The sequence below is a fragment of the Tetrao urogallus genome (assembly GCF_951394365.1).
Source record: "Tetrao urogallus genome assembly, chromosome: 1".
Classification (NCBI taxonomy): domain Eukaryota; kingdom Metazoa; phylum Chordata; class Aves; order Galliformes; family Phasianidae; genus Tetrao; species Tetrao urogallus.
This window is the reverse complement of record NC_136813.1, coordinates 57,496,591-57,518,367: the sequence shown is the minus strand read 5'-3', so window position 1 is coordinate 57,518,367 and position 21,777 is coordinate 57,496,591. Positions and strand designations below refer to the sequence as shown.

General features: G+C 39.2%; 1 protein-coding gene across 1 annotated transcript in view; it reads left to right on the top strand.

Moving 5' to 3' along the window:
• The window catches only part of MYO16 (myosin XVI), a gene marked incomplete at both ends in the record, with an annotated part of 283,559 nt that overhangs the window by 50,856 nt on the left and 210,926 nt on the right, over nucleotides 1-21,777 (top strand).

Sequence of the window (21,777 nt, the reverse complement as noted above, 5' to 3'; positions counted from 1 at the left end):
AAGGGTGAGTTGGCAGACAATCTTATCTAAACCTCCTTCTTAAAAGTAAATATTCAGTCGGTTACACTCAGTATTCATAAAGAAGTGTTTGTGGACATGACCAAAATGAGGCCAATTTAATATTTGTCTAATCAACTGTAATCAAGCCGTATATACCCAGTGTAGTGATAGATATGACATTCAGTCTCTATAGAGGACAACTTTGTTCTTGGGCTTCTGTTCCTGAGACTGCAGCCTTTAGTTTTAGTGCAGGATATTAAAGCAGCTGTTTGTCCCATTTTGTTTCCTATTGCTTTTTAAAGCAGTAGTGCAGAAACAATTCACAGTCTGACAGTTTTCTAATCTATTTGCATCAATTTAAAATTTGTATATATTTTTTAATAGGTCATTGCAAGTAGATTAGCATTTTTTAGTATATTATAATGATATTTCAATGTTACAGTTAAAACTAAGGGAGAAATATTTTTGAAAGACTGTATAATTGGTAATAGTTTCACTTTGGGAGATTATTTATTCCAACCCTTCTGCTTAGAGCATGGCCAGCCACAGCAGCTTGCCTAGGACTGGGTCCAGTCAGGTATTGAATATCTGGAAGGATGAGAAGTCCAGAACCAATCTGGGCAACCCACTGCTATGTTTGACCACCTGCATAGGAAAAAGGCTTTTTCTTAGGTTTAAACAATTTTTTTTGTATTTTGGTTTATGCCTATTGCCTCTTGGTCCTTTCACTAATCACTACTCAGAAGAGCTTGGCTCCATCTTCTCCACTCCCCCAATCAAGTATTTATACAAACTGATACGATTCCCCTGAGCCTTGTCAAGTCTGAGGAGTCAGCCTCACTTTGTATGACAGATGCTCCAATCCCTTCAACATTATTATGGATTTTTGCAAGGATCGCCCCAGTATGTTCACATCTTTCTTGTACTGGGGAATCTGCCTTATCAGTTTTGAGCTTCCACCAGTGCCTTGGCCTGCTGGTAGTGAAGTTGAGAAAATCTGTGTCTGCAAGAACTTATGTTGGCTAGTGTTCAACTTGTCTACCATGACCCTTCAGACCTAATCTCAGCAGTACTTTGTGTGGAAACCTGTCTAGTTAGACATAGATAGCTGGCTACATTTGTCCTGTAGGGGAGTATCTGTCTCTGCCTGAAGGTTATAGCTGGGAGCCACTGATCTGGAACTGTATGCCTGTATTGGCTCAGAAATCAAGCTATCATATTGAGTTGTAGTTTGCTGAATAGATGAGTATACTGGGTGTCAACCTTCTGGCTTGCCTGGGCCACATGGAGTGAAGAGAAATTGTCTTGGGCTGCATGCATGGAGACTGCTCCAAAAGTAAATCCTATTTATTTTGATGGAACAACAGCTATGAGGAATGCAGTGACACTGTTTATTTGAGGAAATTCTCAGCTACAACAGACTATCTTTCCACATGGTCACCACCATTAGTTATCATTTTTGCCAGTGGTTAACAAAAGCCTGCATGCTGCATTAGTAAAAATATGTACCAGCAGAGGTGATCCACTGTTGCTGTTGTCACTGCTGAAACATACCACCCACTGTGTTCACATCCACTCTTTGGTCTTTACAAATATTCAGGAAGTGTCAATGGATGTCACTGAGTGTCATTTTTTCCTCATGGAGGAATTCACCAACAGCCTTTTGCTTCTTATGCATTCCATGTCAGATGCCATTCTGTCAGACTCCCCCTCTACTGTCTTCTGTCACATGATGACAGAAAGTAACAAAATATTGGCAGGAAGCTTCAGCCTCTACTGTCATATCACCAACATCAGCCTCTGATGTCGTGGACCAACATAATAAAACAGGAGGCATTGCTTTTGCAGCAGCTCATATTAAATGTATGATATAGTTAATGCATATGAAGTAACCAAACTTATTATTATTTTTTTTTTTTAATTGAAACGTGTAAGAAGTGGAGCAACAAAAACATAAAACCAGTGGGATATTTGATCTTTTTTGTGAAACTAACACATTAGTTGAGTTTGATGGCAGTAGTTGCAGTTAATAAGTTCTCAAGATGTACAGTAGAGATTTTTGATGAAACTTTATTTTTTTCTCTGCTTCATCCTTGAGAGTATTTGTTCACAAATGAACATACTGCCAAATGAGATAAAACAAATAAGGCAGGACTTTGAAATGAAGGATATTTCTCTCTTGTGAGAGAGGGCTTATAGAAGACTCATAAAGAGACATGATCAGATTTTTGATTACAACTGTGTACATTCCATATGAAAATTTACAGGTGATTTATTTATGACTAAAAATGGAATCGCAAATGCACAAAAAGAAATGATGATTTTTTGGCAATCTTGAAACCTGTCCTCAAGTTCCTTTGTCACAACGGAAAGCATGGCTGTATATTTTTGCTGTTCATAGGACTGTGTTTAGCCAGTATATTGAAATCTGTACACTTCTTTGCCATAACTCGAGCTGGCACTGCACTGTGCCCTATGTGCTAATTTCAGTTCAGATAGCGTTAATAGCACACTGATGTTTGATTGGTGTCAAGGGACCAGATCTTCTCTATGGGACAGATCTATGATGGTGTGGAGCAGCAGGTGACTGCAGTGTGAGCTGTGCCAGGCTGTGGGTTGGACATTCCCGGAATTGTCAATTTGCCATCACAAGCAAGCAGTCTTCAGCAGTAGTGAGAATAATCTTTGGATTTACTTAATCACAGTGAATTATAGTGATGTGATTTGACTCTTCTAACTCTAATATATAATGCTGTGTATCTGAAAAAAGGACTGTCATTACCACCTGACCTTCTGTAAATGGCCTGGGCTACAGTGAAGCCTTCATTTGGAACCTGGAGTTACTTTTACACTGTTCTGTGATTGCTTTTTTCAGTCTGTACCTTTGGTTTTAATGTTGAGCTATATCAAATCTTATCTTGTAATCTCAGGATTCTGATGGCCTCTGAGACTGCACCTGCTCTAGAAAACTAAACTGAGTCCAGGAACATTCCTGGACTGTGATAGACTATGATAATCTGTACTAGCAAACTGCTAGAAAGGTCTGTGGCATGAATTTGGTATGTGCCTTTTGGATTCCTTCTGAACAATTTCCCAGTGCATTTTTGAAATTGTAAAGTCCTGTGGTACATTTTGTATCCAGCTCATATGATGTAGAAGCTGAGAGATTTTACTGGACTAAGTGAGGTCTGGCACATGCCAGCTGGCTGCAGTGCCTCGAATTTTCTCAGGTACATTTTTTTTTTTCAGTAGTAGAGTTGCAGCATTTATTGTATTTGGCTATGTTTGGAATGTTCATTTCTTTACCTTTTCTATTACAAATGTAGTGTATTCTTTGAATTCTACCTGTCTTTCTTTTCTAAACTGATAAACAGATTAGAATGGAGAAGCTTGTCCAACAATTCCTGTACTGAACAATGGGGAATTTCCAGAAATACTGCGTGCTATGCTGTTGTTAACATTAACAGGAGCAGCTAGCGGGTATGCTGGACACTTCTGAAGTCTTCCCTGCCTTTTTTTTTGTAAGCCCAATCTAATTTAAAAAACATTACGTATTTCTACACATAGTTGTATCCAAAATTATTTTTTGATTCCCATCATTTGAAGGTTGTTTCATACTGTTCCTGTTTATTACAAGCGGTCTTCTCCAGGTATTTTCTGATAACTTGGAATAAATAGATCATCTTATATATTAAGGTCTTGGTAAGCAGAGTTATATCCATATGTATTTTTACATTTAGTGTTGGAATTCTCTATCTAATTTGCAAAACCTTTAATAAATTTGCCTACATTCTGGGTAGTAAGCATTTTTTAAGGCATACTTTCCTTGGCCGTATAAATAATACCTTTATACTCTCCATTCTGGAGTGTTAATAATAAAGAGAGTACTGTGGAGAGAAAGGGAATTATTCTTATGTAAGCAATGGTTTTTGAACTGTGACATTAATTCTGTCTTTAATAATATTTGACAAAGTGAAAATGGAAATTGAGGTTGGAGGCAAGTATTTTTCACAACCTTGAGCTGTCTTTGTGTGAACGTTTGATATTAGAAATTACTTGGCCTTGAGGTTGGAGTGTTTCATGGGCCATGTCTAATGTGTAGCGTGAGCCTGGATAATACTAATACGAGCCATAGGCAGCTCCTATTATGTCACAGATTTTAGCTGAAAGAATAAATAACACTTCGTGTACCCTCATGAATTACTTTTAGATAAATATTTCTTCTAGATTGACTTTATAACCTAGACAGTGCTCTATTATCTGTTTTAAATATGTGACCCAAAAAATAACAGCAGGTCTTTCAACTGCGACCTGAGCAAATTCTAATTCCTACCAAACACTCATACAAACCAGTGGAGGTTTCTTTAGTGTGGGTTTCAAAATGTTTCCTGAAGGGAAAATAGAAAAAAGGGGAATATAGAGTATATAGATCTGAGAAGACTATCAATGAAGACTTAATTAAGCATACCTAGTTTCTGATTATATTGCACTTTTGGTGGTCTTCTTGTTCTCTGGCTCAGCCAAGATAGTGATTTATCTGTTGTTCATCAGCTTAACCGTGGTAACCGGCTGTTTCTGTCCTCTGGTAGATAGGAAAGACAGAGCTTATTAGCTTAAATGCCTCTCCCTGAAAGCTAGGAGGGGCTGTGGATGTTATGTCATGTGATAATGTGCTGTCGTTTCCTAGTGGATGCCTACTGGAATTGTAGGCAGTTTGGGGAATACGTGCTGAATGAAATACTTGAAGCAATTTCTTTCCATCCCAACTTTTTACCCCAGGTAGTATAGCTTTCCATGGGACGTATTTAAGTCTTCTCCACTTTGTAGCTGTCAGCAAGGGAGGGCATTGGGCAGTTCAGCCAGGAAATATGTCCCATGTAGCCCACCAGTGAAGAGCTTGCCCCGGGGCAGCTGCTAGCACACAAGGAAATGAAGAGATCAGAGGTAATCTTTGGAGGTCTGGTTGCCATACATGCAAATGAGATGGGAAAGGTCAGATTCATCAATCATGGCCTAGCAGCATTCGTACCGAGGTTTCCCTTGAGACAGGGGACTTTTTTGTGAATGTTGTGTGCAGCAGCCTTCTCTAGCAGCTTGAAGAGAGTGCTCAAGTGACTTTCACTTAAGAAGAAAGATGCATAAGCTTATATACATTAGTGCTTAAATGAAATCTCAAAGAGGGCATGAAAACCAACAAGATGTTATCTGCTGTCTTCCCTTGTTGCCTTGTGAAATCTCAGGACAGGACATGCTGACAGCAGTTCTGTCTGGTTGGAGTGCTTTCCTTTCCCATTGCCTGTGGGTGCATTACAATGCTGCGTTTTGCACTTGTTTTTGGTACTGCTTTCTATATTGAATTGAAATACTAGTTAAGATTTGCAATTTAATTTTCAGAGTGCTTTGTCTCACTGAAAGTGCTGAGTTACAATTAGTTGAAAGAGTGAAATTAATACTGTTGCAATTTAGTAAATAATCCTCAGCTACTCAAAGAGTAGGGTGTGTGAATAAAAATATCACTTTGCTGTATCACTTTTTTTCCTGTTTCTCTTACTTTTTCTTCAGCTGGACATTTTTAATATTGTGAATTCTGTACTCTAAGGAATCAGCCGTGGGTAATTAGAAAGGCAATAGAGGTCAAAGCTGTTCAGCTACTCCATCTTCTCCACTCTATTTACTGCCCCAATGAATTGAACATTAAATGGAAAAAATATAACTGATGAGATTCTGATTTGTCTGTGCAATTCTGTGATATGTTTATTTGGATCTTGACCCATCTTTTTCTCTCAATCTTTGAAATGTGGTATTTGTGTAGATATTAAATGGTTCACAGTCACATTGAGCTCCTATGTTTAGTACCTTTTCTCAAGATAAACTATGGCTGTGTTATGATCTTTAAGTACCTTTATGACTTTCTGTTACACCTTAATTTCAGAGCACGTAATGGATAATTCATCATTGAGCTTTGGACTCATATTATTGTATAATTAGACTTGCACAAGACATTGCAAGTTACAAGTTCTCTTTTGCAGTACATCTTTGGTTTAGGTTTTGTTGGTAGTTCTTTTTCCCTCCTTTGCTTACAACTCCAAAGTAGTTGTGGAATTCTTTTAGGTGAAGTGACGTAAAGTTGAAAAAGGTGAGAATTCATTTTAATAGTGATTTTTTATTACTTCATTTTAGCATCTTCAGGAGGCATCTTGCAGTGAGTAACAGGAATATGTTTTTTACCCTCCATAATGCAGATTTTGTCAAATGAAATTAGGAAAGTGGACACAGTATTATACAGTGCTTTACACTGAGGAGATTTATCCCTTCATTGACTTGATGGCATTGCTGTAATAAACATGACAGTTTGTTAACTGGAATGGCAGAGAGCAGTGCTACATCCTCAGGAACTTTTACATATAGGATAAAGGAAAACAGGGGAGTAGAAATATATTTTTAGTGTATTCTTTTTACTGACATTACTAGGAAAAGCAAATATAAGAGCTGTCAGCCAGCCAGTTAAATGTGTTTATTCACATGCTTTTTGTAACCTGGAACTGAAGCACAAAATTCAAAATTAGATTTGCCCTTCAAAGAAAAGAGCTAGAGCAGTCTATTGGGCTTACATGGGAAGGTTTTGGAAGCAGAGGAGCTCCAGTGGTGGCCTCTTTGAGCAGAGCCCAGCACTGCCCCATATCAGATCAGAGCTGCTGGGTGCTCTGGGAGAGCACACTGAGGGAAGAAAAACTGAGAGAATGGAGTAAGAAATGTGAGAAAAGCCCTTCAGACACCAAGCTCAGTGCAGAAGGAGGGCAGACTGTCCCCCTGAAGCCCATGGGCACTATGTGTAGCAGATCCATTTTTAGTTTAAAAAAGCAGGTATTTTTAGTTTGTCTTTAGTTCTTACTGCTCTACTCTGTTAGTAATCAGTGATAAATTAGTCTTCCTCAAGTCATGTCTTGTTTGCCTATGATGGTAATTGGTGAGAGATCTCCCTGTCTTTATATCAACTCATAAGTTTTCTTTTCATCATGTTTTCTCCCCTCGTTGCATTGAAGAAGAGGAGTGAGAGTGACTGTATGATGTTTAGCTTACCATAGGTGTTAAACTACTACATCACTCACTCAAAAAATATTTAGATATAGAGGACAGTGAAAAAGTTGCAGTAAATGCCATATAAACATTTTAGCCAAAATGCTAATGTTATTATAATGTCAAAAGTGTAACAAGCCTGTGTCCTGGGGTTTCAGGTAGGCTCTAGATTTATTCATTTTCTGTAATAAGACACATAGGTATCTTTCTCTAATCTTTTTCAGCACTGTGTGTTCCTGCTCTGGGTGTCCTGCCTTGCCTGGCTTATTGTTCTAACTGTAGCTGTATGATATATAGTCTTTCAAATCTTCAACTCTTTGAAAGGGTAGATAACAGCAGGACAAGGGGAAATGGTTTTAAGTTGAGGGAGGGAAGATTTAGGTTAGATATCAGGGGGAAGTTCTTTACAGAGAGAGTGGTGAGGTGCTGGAACAGGCTGCCCAGAGAGGCTGTGGATGCCCCGTCCCTGGAGGTGTTCAAGGCCAGATTGGATGGGGCCCTGGGCAGCCTGGTCTAGTGTTAAATGTGGAGGTTGGTGGCCCTGCATGTGGCAGGGGGTTGGAGATACATGATCCTTGAGGTCCCTTCCAACCCTGGCGATTCTGTGATTCTGTGAAGTCCTTCATAGTGTTCTTTAGCATCTGTGTGTTAACTACTAACTTCTGCTTTTCTTTGTTCTCCTTTTCATATGATCTTAAATTGTTTTCAGAGAGGTATTGAGGTTCTGGGTCTTGCAGGCCACCAATTTAAATCTTACTGCAGCACTAGTAGTACTATTTGAATATTTTAAATTTGACTGCCTCTTTGCATATGAAATTTATTAATTATTTTATCCTTTCCTGTTTTAGCCCTGAGTTTTTTTGATAGACTTTTAAATATTTTCTGTAGGTTGCCTGCTTTTGCTATTAATGTAAAGGTCCTTTTGTAGGTAGCTTTTCCAAAATCTGATACAGATTTACTGGAAAAAAAAATACAGGAGAAGGCTTGCTAGTGGGAGTAAGAAGGAAGACTTATTGGGCTGCAACTCTCTGTTCCCTTTTCCCATTCAGTTGGTATGGGATGTATCTCAAGTCATGTAATGAGAGAGCAGTTGCAGTTATTTTGCCCTTGTTCTTTTGATCAGACTGCTTTAGCAAGCAGAGCAGAGAGGAATGATCAGTATGTCATTAGCTTTAGAACTTAATGAAAGATTTTTATCTTTCATAGTTTCAGAAACAATTAAAGCAGAACAAACAATTGTGTCCTCAGAAGAAAGTGATTCTGCCCTCCCACTCTATCTTGTTTAATAATTTTTTCTCCTTTGTGTCATTTTATCAGGAAACCATAATGGGGAGAAAATGGTAAATAGAGGTCAGGAGATGACTGTGAATGCCAGTTCAAAGTATAATAAGGCCTAAAAGAAAATGATTCTCCTCTGTTTCTACAGAAAGCTACTAATGAAGCCTTTATATAAAAACAGTGGATATCTAAAAAAAAGATATTTTCCTTGCTTGCAGTCTGCAGAGTCTAGTAAATAAATGTGTGCTGAGTGTCAGAGGTACCTTGCAGAGAATGCATGTTACTGGCTCACTGTCTTTAATTGCTGCTGACAGAGGAGTAAAAGCTGACTGAGCTGGGATGGAACTAATCTAGGTGAAGGCTATTACTGAGCTGCTAAACACCAGATGGCAACACTCAAGGGAAGCTGTAGCTTCTCCTTCAAGACTGGGAAAAGGGAATGAAAGCAGCCAGTAATGCAGCATTAAAGGTAGTCCAAGGAGAGATAAGAACAGGAGTCCAGCTGGACGGACAGGACTTGGAAAGCATTTTGTATTTCAGTGTTATCGTAAGAGTTATTTTTCTAAAAAGAAAAACTTCTTAGTAGAATTAACTTATCAAAGAGGGAATCCAAGGCTTATCATACAGACATATTAAGATATTATAGAAGTTAAAAACAACAGTTTAAGGAAGTACTTTCATAGATCTGTCTACTAGAAAACATGGAGATTGACTAAAATAGGTACTGAAAAAGGAATATGGTTATATTGTAACATGGCCATAAGGAATGCATGAGAGAAGAACAACTACTACTGAAGAGATAGACTTTAGGAAAATATTTTCTTAGAACTACATAAAAGATGAAACTTCAAAAAGGAATAAAAGTGTGTCATTAGAATAGAAGAATAAGTAATGGAGATAGCCCAAGGGCGGAAGTCCAGTAAAAGAATAAGTATGATGAGAAGAGGAAAGGCATCAGAATGTTCCACTGACAGAAGAAATAACTATTGAAACAGATTCTGAACTTCATAGTGAAAGAATGCTAGAGCATCGGATGAGTTAGTCTTTTTCCACAGGAAGGAGTCTCAGAAAGTAAAATCTCTGCTTAGACATGAGACTGATTCTTATGTTTGAAGAGTCTGTAAATGCTTATTGAATGGTTAGAATTTGCCGAGAAATTTATGGACAGTGGTGAGAGAATTGAATATTTCTGCCTGTGTTCTCACAGTGAAAAGTATTGCTTGCTTGCAGAAACATCAGAAATGGTAGGAACTGGCTGACAGTAACACTACTCAACACTGATTTCTGATGTTACAGAACATAGCACATAACTGACAAAATAAAAGTGTGCAATTTGTAATCCTTAGCATCAAAATTTTTTCCATAAAATTAAAAATCCTGGAGGTAAAGGAGAGTTAACCTTGAGGTTGAAGATGGTCTTGAAGGCAATACAACAATATTCATAAATTACTCTTCATGTTGGGAAGAAAAACTACCCCGTTTTTGGGCTGGAGCACATAAGGACAAATATGACAAGAAATGGGCTACATGCACAAAGGTGGGGGATTCTGGATCAGCTTCACTGTAATCCTCTTGATTCCAGACAATGGGTGTGAAGGAATGACAAGATGATGAGAATGAACATCAAGCTTTTGACCTTCAGTGAACACAGATCTGTACTATGGAAGTGATGGTCTGGGAATGTTCAATGACTGGGAGATATTTGAAGGAGGTGAGATTAATTGCTTATGTATGCCAGGTGGCCTCTGTTGAATCAGTGACACAGTTTCCCTGCTGATAGCTCTTAGGGAATAGCTAGGGAATATGAGGAAAACTGCTAGTGAAATTATAGAAGAGAAAAGCTGCCTGGTGGTTGAGAAACTGGTAGCAACAAAACAACAGTCTACCTTTTAAGAGAGAAACTATGGGGCTGGGAGTTGCTGAGGTTTCTTTAGGATCAGTCCGACAATGCTATTTTATTTACAGTTTTTGGTGATGACCCTGGGAGGAAAAATAGGAGTATGATAAAAAAAATTGGCTGAAGATGAAGCTGCAATACCTTGTCACTGTGGGTGAGGATTGGAATTTCATGCTGAACGATGTCTTGGAAGGCTTCAAAAGCAAAAATAGGGGTGAAATTTAAGTTTACAAAGAATAAGGTCATGTTCTGAGCCAGAAGTAACATGCACTTCTGTGATACACTCAGGAATCATCGGCTGGAAATAGCAAGGCATTAGAAAGACCTCAGAGATTTAGTCAATTGTAAGATGATTATATATTACAAATCTGTATCTGCCAATAGGGAGAAGTGATTCTTGGTTCTGTCAGAATGAAGATATTTCCAGCAGAGCGAGAAATGCTTTATTGCACTGTATAAGGAACAGCAGCCTGTAGTTAATTATCTACAGACCTGTTAAAGAACTGTGGATTCTACCCAGGAAAATTGGAAAGATAAACAGAAGAATAGGCTAGAAGTGTCTAAAAATAACTAATTTGTTTAATTTCAAAACAAAACAAGAACACAGCGCAAAAGCAACACTGAGACAGGGTGGCTGTGGAAACTTTCTTTAAATAATCAAGATAGAGGAGAATATAAAAAGAGCTATTGAAGCCTGGGGTTACTGCTAGCATGAATACAAATGATTATAAAATCTCAAGGAATTAAGACTGAAATTAATTGTTATGAATTCTAAGCAAGTTAGGTGGGAAAACAGCATTCCACGCAGGAGTAATAGGGAAAGAGAAAAAATAAACACACAAAAGCAACCTAATTGGCTTTAAAATCAACCTTAAAATTGTGAATGAGATTAAATGTTATGTATTTACCTGTGTTATCAAAGTAATGCCTCAGGAGATCCATTCTAGTATTATATTCCCACATGATGTCTGTTCAGAGGGCTCTGTAGACATAATTATCCTGGTTGTATGCTTAAAATAATAAACTAACATAAGGAGGATATTAAAATCTACATTCGTTCAAACACCAGCAAATAAAATTTCGTTGTGGATATTTGATAACTTAGGTTATGGCTAAATTTCTATGGTATGAAATCAGGCAGGAAAAAAGTTCATGGAAAAAGCTCTAACTTTTCTCAAATATTTGAAAAGAAAATGAATAACAGGCAAGAAAAAAAGAAAAAAAGGATTTTGTTATCTATGAAAAGAAACTTGAAGGACATAAAAGGTTGCATGCATAGTCGCTGACAGTAAACTGAGAATGATACTTAGATCTGTAATTAATTGTTTGCCTCAGCAGTATTTGTAAGAGAAACTGCAGTGCATACTGGTTCATAAAACCAAGTATTGTCCCAATGGGGGTATGAAAAGGCAGACATATGAGAAATATGCCAGTGCAAGCACTTGATTAAGCAAAAAAATGATTAGAAAAAGAATTACAAAGAAAAAAGTGCATTAAGGCAATCTCTTGGTGACATTTGCTTGAAGTTAAAATTTAACAGTTCCTATTGAGTTTCCGTGTTTTGTTATATATATTTCTTATATAGGTTATCTATATATACCTATATAAGAAATATATGGAAATGAAAAATAAATTGTGAGATCTAGTGCAGTGGTTTTCAAAGTGGAGTGCGTGTCCTGAGGCGTGCACAAGCCAATCCATTGATGTGTGGGAGGTGTATACTAGAACCTCTCTATGTATTTACTTTTTATCTAAGAATATAAAAGAGAAAATTAAGCTTAACTAGTATTTCATATTTCTTGAAGATGGCACTGTCACTCTGTCTGTATTTGTCTTAGTTCACATACAATAGGCTGGGTGTTCTGGAGGAAGAGTGGGTGACCCACAGAACAGAGTTGTTGACAGTGGTGTTGTTGCTCATTCACTGGCTTCAGCATATTGCAATGCTTTGTGGTTTTTGTGTTCCCAGTGAAATGAATTTAGGGATTATATTATGTAGTTTAAACTAAATGAACACTCACAAAATGGCCACGTGGCTTTAAAGGATTTCTGCAAAGAAACCATGGATTGAAGATAATGTTGTGAGCGCAGATTAAGAAGAAAATGGCAAACCAAACATTTCACCCACTCCTAATATAAACAAGAATGATTGGCAACCATGTTATGAGGTAAAAAGAGCGCAGATCTAATCAGGTCGAATCACAGAATCACCAAGATTGGAAAAGACCCCCAAATTCATCCAGTTCAACTGTCCACCTATCACCAATATTTCACCAAACAAAAAGTATTTCACTAAACCACGTCCCTTAGTACCACATCTAAATGTTTCTTGAACATCTCCAGGGACAATCTCCAGCACCTTCCTGGGCAGCCTATTCCAGTATCTGACTGGAATATATTTCAGAGAAGAATTTTTTCCCAGTATCCAGCCTGAACCTCCCCTGGCTCAACTTGAGGCCATTTCCTCTTGTCACTAATAGTGCAGGGAAAGAGTCCCCAGCTCACCACAACCTCCCTTTAGGTAGCTGTAGAGAGTGTTAAGGTGTCCCTGAGCCTCCTCCACACTAAACTATCTCAGTTCCCTCAGTTGCTCCTTGTAAGACTTGTGAATGGATGGTGTTTAAAGTCAAGCGCTGAACTTAACAATAGATATTTAGAAGCATCTTTTGAAGTTTCTTAATTAATAGAGAAAAACAAGAAGCCAGACACTGCTGGGGAAATGCTTGTTCTTTCTGCTGCATTAAAACTGAAATAGGGAAAACAACATGGTGGCAAATTCTAAAATGGATTCTTTTGTCAGAAGGTAGCTTTGCAAGATATATAGAAAGCAATGCTGAAGATTTGAAGAAACAAGTATTAGAACAAATAATGTAGGGAATTTGCTCTATGGTTGACTGCAGGTACATATCTTTTAACATGTTTCAGCTTATGGTACTTGAGAGGTTCTGTTTCAGTACTGAAATACAAAAGGAAGTACTTTCTTGTGAGCTGCTAAAAGGAAGAGGTACCAAAGGGGATATATTCCCAGTAGTAAACAACTTTGGATTAAAAAGTAAATAAATTCTTGTTTACAGAAGAAAAAAACCACATACACAAAAACTAAACCATTTATGTCATTTTATGTGGCAAGGTTTTGGTAGCAGAGGGGCTGTAGGGATAGCCTCTGTGAGCAGAGCCTAGCAGTGCTCCGTGGCTGTCACAGCCAGCTCCAGCTGCTGCAAATGGACCCTCCACTGCCAGAGCTGAGCCACTAGCAATGCTGGGTGTGCTATTGGAGAGCAGAGTAAGGAAGGGAGAAATGCTTTTCTGCAGCAGCTGGGAGTGAGAAATGTGAGAGAAATGGCCCTGTAGGCACCAGGGTCAGTGCGGGAGGAGGGCAGGAGGTGCTCCAGGCATGGAGTGGAAGCTCCTGCAGCGCAGGAACAGCCCTTGGAGGAGCAGGCAGTGGCTCCACAGCCCACGGACACCGTGCTAAGCAGATGTCCATGTGCAGCCATGGAGGAGCCCATGGGACCACAGTGGATGAGGCCTGGAGGAGGTACAGCTTGTAGAGCTGCAGCCATAGAGAATAACGTGCTGTGGGGCTGGGAGGGCTTTGGAAGCTGCCAGCTGTGGGGACCCATGTGGAGCAGTGCCTGAAGTGTGGGCCCCGTGGTATGGAGCTGTGTTGGGGCAGTGCTGAGAGAGCTGCAGCCTGTGGGAAGCACATGGGGATCAGCTCAGAAAGGACAGCATTGTGGGATGGACCCACGTGGAGCAGGGACACAGGTGAAGTGTTATGGAGGTGTAAGATCTTGTCTTGGGGAGAAGGTGTTTTTAGTTTGCCTTTTATTTCTTACTTTTTAGTCTGTTAGTTATCAGAGATAAATTAGTCTTCCCCAAGCTGTGTCTGCTTTGCCCACTGCAATTGATGAGTGATCCATTGTCCTCATCTCCACCCATGAATGATGTTTTTCTCTTTTCTGTTTTTGCATATGTTTCATCCTATACATTAGTGCACTGGTATGCAATTTATAAACAAATGAATATATGTATATTGGGAGTGCATACACAAATTTTTTACTGATAAGGATGATGAGCAATAAAATAGTTTGGAAACTATTGGTCTGCTTATTAGAGCAGTAGCCTAATGTGATGTGAAAGATCTAGATTAGTACTGCATGTGACTCTCTTAAGGTCTATGAAAGGGCTGTCTGCTAGAAAGGAAATTTAGATGTTTTTGGCAGCTTGGTTGAAACAATTTTCAGTGTGCTATTAGTGTTAGACCTGATGGAGCAGGATATGCATGTATATTGTTTCCTCTTATTTGGAGGTATTTACCTACACAGATGTATGCTTCCTCCCTCCAAGTAAGAACAGGTTGCATTTGTCCTTTCTTTTAGGCACTCCTGAAAAATATGAAATGTTCAACACTTGTAAGATTCCCTCAGATTTCTTCTTTTAATAATTAATCAAGTTATTCACAACAGCTCTAATAAGCCAATAGCATATCTTATCTTCGAATTCTCTCACCATCACTCCTCTCTTGAAGCTAAGAAAAAAGACCAGCTCACAAAAGATGAACAAACCTTCCAAAATTCCAATAAAATGGAACAGAGGAATAGTAGTTGTGATTCCCAGATTTAAGGGACCTGGTCAGCTACTGTCTTCTTGGTTAGGGGAAAGGAGTGATACTCCATCAAATCAGTTGATACTGTTATTTATTTAGGCAGAACAAACCTACGGTGTTAAAAAAGAAAAAATTGCCAACCCCAAAGCCCAACAATCCTTCCTTCCCTAAAATCTTATGTGGCTTTTTGTGTGTTTTCTTTTGGGAGACATTGAAATTAAATGAAATATCAATGTGGTGTATTTTGAAATGCATAACATGGAAGTGGTTGAGAGCATGAACCTATAAAAAAAAAGGTCATCAAATGAATCTTCATGAATTCTTGAACTGATGAACGAGCTGGAAGGGCAAAATGCAGCACTGATACACTGATACAATTTATTAAAAAAAAAAAAAAAAAAAAAAGGCAACTTGTCATGATATGCTTTCCTAAATATTGATGTGTACAGTCACTGAAAGGTAAACTGCTGCAGGAAAAAAACTGGTGTATGTATTGAAAGCAAATGATTTAGGTGAATTACAACAGTGCAGAGTTAGTGGAGGTGATAAATAGGCTGACCTGAGGGTTGGTAAAAGGCTCGTTTGCTCATGCTTCTGAAGGCTTGTCATGGAAAACTGGAGAAAAGCTATTGACTTCCTAAACAAAGAATAACTGGTCTAGACTATGCAAAAATGTAGGTAGTTCAGTTCAGTGTAGAACAGCATAAGGTAATGAGGCTGATATGTGTGATGGGAGTTAAACGCCTGAACTGAGAAACAGTGGAAAGTTACAGGTAATTTTTTTGATTTTGTTTTCTCTAATGAACAAGATGTAGCTGCTGTTTGCAAGGATGAAAGGCTAAAGGGATGTTGGAAAATGTATGAAAGCTGAAATATGAAACTGCAGGATAAATGTGTTTATAAATTTCTGAATAACAAATACAGCTTCAACTATGTAAAAATCTATCAAATCATAGTTACCTTCTTATCAAATGAATATCATCACAAACTATGAGACATTGCAAACTTAATAAATGCTAAATGTAGTTTTTCCTAAATATTCCTATTTATATTTCCCTAAATATTCCTAAATATTAAAAAATGCTAAGTATTCATTGAATTAAATATTTCAAGATTAGTGATGATAGCATTGGTTGGGAAGAAGAATGTTCACAAAAGTTAGGAGAGTACTGAATTTTGGTAGAATGTATTTTGGAGGGATGAAGAAAACCAGGGAATTGTTAGAGAATGATTATGGACAAATATTACTGGGCAAGATAATAGGAAGATGATAGATTCCTGTGACCTCATTACCTACTGCTAAGATGGATGAACACAGTTTAAAAAATCTGTTAAAATACAGATGGGCTACTCAGAATTATGTGTTTGAAGTATTTGTTTCAAATTTATCTAAAATTTGGTCAGTTTTGCAACAAATGCAAATATACCTGGAATCTTGGAGTTGCTGATTTTATAATTGAATGTATAAATGATGTCTGTGATCATGCTTGTGTTGGTAGAAGTTACAGGTGTATGTTTTTCTTTTCATATAATCAGTGAGGCATAGGACTTATATTTCCCCAGTGTTTGGTTTAAGATTGTAGTGCCACTTTTTTTCCCCTGGAAGTTTTGGTAGGTTTCACTAGACTTAGTTCACTACTAAGGCACAGGAAAGTAATAGGATAGCCTGTTTGTCTGGTGAGTTCTCTAATCACACTCTGGTGTTCTCAGAAGCCAGCTCTTCTGTATGAAGATGACTGGCATGCTAAGGTTCCCAAATACAGTCAGTCTTTCACACAATGAATGGCTTGTTTGTAAAGTGTATAGATTTTATTACTAACCTGCAGGACAGTATCACCCTGACTGCTGATTAAGCTGCTATAGAGTCTCTTCCCTGTACAATTGGAGTATGTTGATGTTATCGGTCAACACAATGAATGTCTCGTAACAAAAATGCAAATTAGCCAAGGTAAATTAACATTTTTGTACTTTCAGTTTCTGATGTGAAATGAATGCATTGGGCTTTACACAACTATTGTTTCTTAAGTGCTGTTTAATCCTTTGCTTTTTATTCTGGATTCATTCTACTGATATTTCTTTATTTTTACTGTGCAAACATAAATGACAAACTTTGTCATTTGCTCAACATCAGTAAAATGATAATATCCAATGTCATACCTGAAGTAATGCTGTTTTTTTTCCACGTGCCATTTGAAGCATTTTATCTTAGTTTCAGCTGGGACATAGTTGTTTTCTTCAGTGTCTGGTGTGATGCTGTGTTTTGGTTCTAGGAGAAGAATAATGTTGATAACACACTGATGCTTATAGTTGCTGCTAAGCAGTGCCGTATAGAGCCAAGGCTGTTCTCATATTACCTGCTAGTGAGGAGGCTGTGGGAGACTAAGGAGATGAGAGGGAACAGGATTTGCACAGCTGACTTAAACTTGCCTAAGGGATCATGGAATCATAGGATAGCTTGGGTTAGAAGGGACCTCAAGCATCATCACCCGGGGAACTACAGGCCTGTCCGGGGAACTACAGGCCTGTCAGCCTGACCTCGGTGCCAGGGAAGGTTATGGAGCAGATCGTCTTGAGGGAGATCATGCGGCATGTGCAGGGTGACCGGGGGATCAGGCCTAGCCAGCATGGGTTCATGAAGGGCAGGTCCTGTTTGACCAACCTGATCTCCTTCTATGATCTAGTGACCCATCTGGTGGATGAAGGAAAGGCTGTTGATGTGGTCTACCTAGACTTCAGCAAAGCCTTTGACACTGTCTCCCACAGCATTCTCCTGCAGAAGCTGGCAGTCAGAGGCTTGGATGGGTACACTCTTGGCTGGGTAAGGAGCTGGCTGGAGGGCCGGGCGCAGAGAGTGGTGGTGAATGGAGTCAAATCCAGCTGGCGACCGGTCGTGAGTGGTGTTCCGCAGGGGTCGGTGCTGGGGCCTGTCCTCTTCAATATCTTTATAGATGACCTCGATGAGGGCATCGAGTGCACCCTCAGTAAATTCGCAGATGACACCAAATTGGCTGGAAGCGTGGATCTGCCTGGGGGTAGCGACGCCCTACAGAGGGATCTGGACAGGCTGGAGAGCTGGGCTGGAGCCAATGGGATGAGTTTCAACAAGGCCAAATGCCGGGTCCTGCACTTCGGCCACAACAACCGCAGGCGACGCTACAGGCTTGGGGCGGTGTGGCTGGAGGACTGCGTAGAGGAAACGGACCTGGGGGTATTGATTGATGCTCGGCTGAACATGAGCCGACAGTGTGCCCAGGTGGCCAAGAAGGCCAATGGCATCCTGGCTTGCATCAGAAACAGTGTTGCAAGCAGGAGCAGAGAGGTGATTGTTCCCCTATATTCAGCACTCGTCAGGCCGCACCTCGAGTACTGTGTCCAGTTTTGGGCCCCTCACTGCAAGAAAGATATTGAGGCCCTGGAACGTGTTCAAAGAAGGGCAACGAAGCTGGTGAGGGGTCTGGAACACAGGCCATATGAGGAGAGGCTGAAGGAGCTGGGAATGTTCAGCCTGGAGAAGAGGAGGCTCAGGGGAGACCTTATTGCTCTCTATAACTTCCTGAAGGGAGGTTGTAGTGAGCTGGGGGTCGGCCTCTTCTCTCGTGTCATTAGTGATAGGACCAGGGGGAATGGTTTCAAGCTACGCCAGGGGAAATTCAGGCTGGACATGAGGAAGTATTACTTTTCAGAAAGGGTGGTCAGGCACTGGAATGGACTGCCCAGGGAGGTGGTGGAATCACCGACCCTGGGGGTGTTCAAGGAAAGACTGGATGTTGCGTTGAGGGACATGGTTTAGTAGGAGCTATTGGGAATAGGTGAACGGTTGGACTGGGTGATCTTTTAGGTCTTTTCCAACCTTAGTGATTCTATGATTCTATGATCACGTTCCATCCCCTCTGCTACAGGCAGATGTGTCAACTGCTTGATCAAATACGAGATCAGATTGCCCAGAGCTCCATCCAGCCTGGCCTTAAACACCTGCAGGGAAGGAGCATCCATGATCTCTGTGGGCAACCTTTTCCATCGCCACCTCATTACTCTCTCAGCAAAAACTTCCCCCTGACATCCAATCTAAATCTCCTCTCCTTTAGTTTAAAATGATTCCCCCTTGTCCTATCGCTATCCATGTAAAAAGTTGATTTCCCTCAACTTTTAACAACTTATAAACTTCCTTTTAATATTGGAAGGCCGTAATAAGGTCTCCCCGCAGTCTTTTTTTTTTTTTCCAGGCTGAACGAGGCCAGGTCCCTCAGCCTGAAGTGCTCCAGCCCTTGGATCATTTTTGTGGACATCCTCTGGACCCTCTCCTAAAGCTCCACATCTTTCCTGTGTAGGAAACTCCAGACTTGGATGCAGTGCTCCAAATGGGGCTTCATGAGGGCAGAGTAGAGGGGGACAAATGCCTCCTTTGCACCAGCTGGCCACTCCTCTTCTGATGGAACCCTGGATATCATTGGCTTTCAGGGCTGCAAGCATACACTGCTGGCTCTTGTTAAGTTTTTCACAAACCAGGACCCTTAAGTCTTTTTCGGCAGGGCTATATTCCATACCATGTGACATCATGTGGAAGGAGAGTTTTGAAGGGAACGGGTGCTCACATCTGGGAAGAAAAGGCTACCTTTGCACTCAGTGAGAGAAAGGAGAAAATCATCTTGTAAAACAGGGACTTCAGTTTTACCTATAAATTTAAATTGAGCCTGTAAGGTGCTGGCTCCTCAGAATCAGTTTCCAGTCTTCAGTGAGCCATCAAAACCAGCTTGCTTTCTTTACTGCTCCACGTAGTTCTATCTTCAGCAATACTTCAGGGTAGGGAACTCTTTCTAACTCCAAATTAAACTAGAAATTACTCCTACTTTTCTGTTCGGAGTGTATAATGTATTCTACCCTATGTAATAATGTATGTATCTATAGTGCATATATTTATACACACACAAAGACAAAATGTAACAGGAAACATTAGTAGACAAGGTCTCAGAATGTTTTGTTTTGTTTTAGCTTGGTTTGTGCTCTGTCCTTCGCAGTATTGTGGTTGATCATCAGAAGATGCTTTCTCTTCCTATTCTTCCTACAGTCAAAGTGTGCTTTACCACCTGTCCAGTGTTGTACACAAGTCACAAATCTTACTAACCCAGAATCTTTTTGTTTCCTAAATATTAGATTGATTGACCTTATGTAATTAAAAGCTTTATTAATATTTATTAAGTCACTCTTAACTTTAACCGTGCTGTTGTGGCTTAAAGACTTTCTGACAGGGAATTCCAGAGGCTCACGCTTGTGAAGGAGAATTTTCTTCCATTTGTTCTAAAAATCAAAGACAGTAATCTTGCAAAGTGACCTTTTGTTCTAGTGTTATGAGACAATGACTGATCTTTTTTTTAGTATGCCTGTCATAGTTTTTAATTATTCCAATTAAATTAAGTTAAAAACAATTTTTGTTGTTATCAGAGTCATCCAGCACTTGAATAATCTCGTTTTTTTTTTCTTCTGTAAGCTCTGCAGCTGATGGGGAGTGTACACGTCCCATGTGCCTGAGCAGATGGGGAAATTTTTAGTCTTTAGCCATCAATGCTCTTTGATGGTTCCCTTATAATTCTCTTTTTTTGCCAAATAATTTGAAGCCTGACAGTATCAAGTCAAATACCCATCCTTCTGTGCTTCGGTCACCTTTTTGCTGACCTTGTTCTGATCCTTTGTCTTAAAAATAGAGCTGAATACCATTCTAAATGAAGAGAACTTTTCATTGTAATTAATATCAGGAATAAATTTATTGCCATCTTTTATTATTCACATTACAGTAAAAATATGCAATGATGATGAGGCAATATATTCTGAGATGTCTTCTTGATTTTTTTTTTCTTACATTCAGAGAAAGCGGTTTCATTAAAGGAGTAAGAATTATGTTTCAGCTTATTTTTGTGACGTTCAAACTGGACTACCCAATTTGTATAATTGTTCTGATTGATAAATTTTTTGCATACTAAGCAAAGAGAAGGACCTTCTTCATGCTTGTTGTGCTCCTCCAGATATCCTAATGGTTCACCTTTTTGTCTCTTTTCTGAGAATCTCTCGCTAAAACTTCTTGATAGGTGCTTTGACTCAAGAGTTCCCCCCATAAATAAGAATATAATACAGGATATGGCTTTCTTCTTGTGCTTGGTTTTGGAGATGAGAATTGTGGATAGAGTTCTTCACTATCTACTTTTTTGTATTATACTTGTTTTTTTTTTTTAAATGCAGTGCAGTTTTGGTTTTTTTGGTTTTTTTTTTGGCAGCTAGAATACTTTCTGACATTACAGCAACTACATATTATAAGAGCAAGATCATTTCTAATCATATCTGTAGAGGCTAGAAGATTGGATGTTTAAAATTACAGGTGTGTTGGAGCCCTAGGCCTGTGCTGGGAAATATTGTACATATGGCTCAAACTCATTGATAGCATTCAGTGCCACAATGACTCCTCTAGGTGAAACTAAGTTAAGGAAACCAGACCACAGAATAACTCAGAAATTGAGGTCTTAAATTCCAAAAAATCTATCACATATACTAGGAGCATGAATATGAAGAACAGCCATGAAATCCAACATGCCAACTAATTAAGATGCAAGTAAATATCTTTACGCCTTTAGAATTAATAGGATGATCCCAAATCCTCATGAATATTGTACAGCTAGGCATCTAAGTAGTGGTAACTTGAGAAACATACATTATTTTTCATTTGATAGCTTCTGATTGTAGATTTTAACTTTTTATCTCCTAACTGTATGAAAAATGTTACTGAAAACCTAATGTACTACTGCAGCGTTATCAGAAGTGTTCAGTACTGGAACTGAGTGGGCTTTTGTTATGCCTTTTACAAGCCTTCCAGCTGATGGGCAAAATTTAAATCCCCATGGTGCGCAAACAGATGGGAAAATGTTGGCCT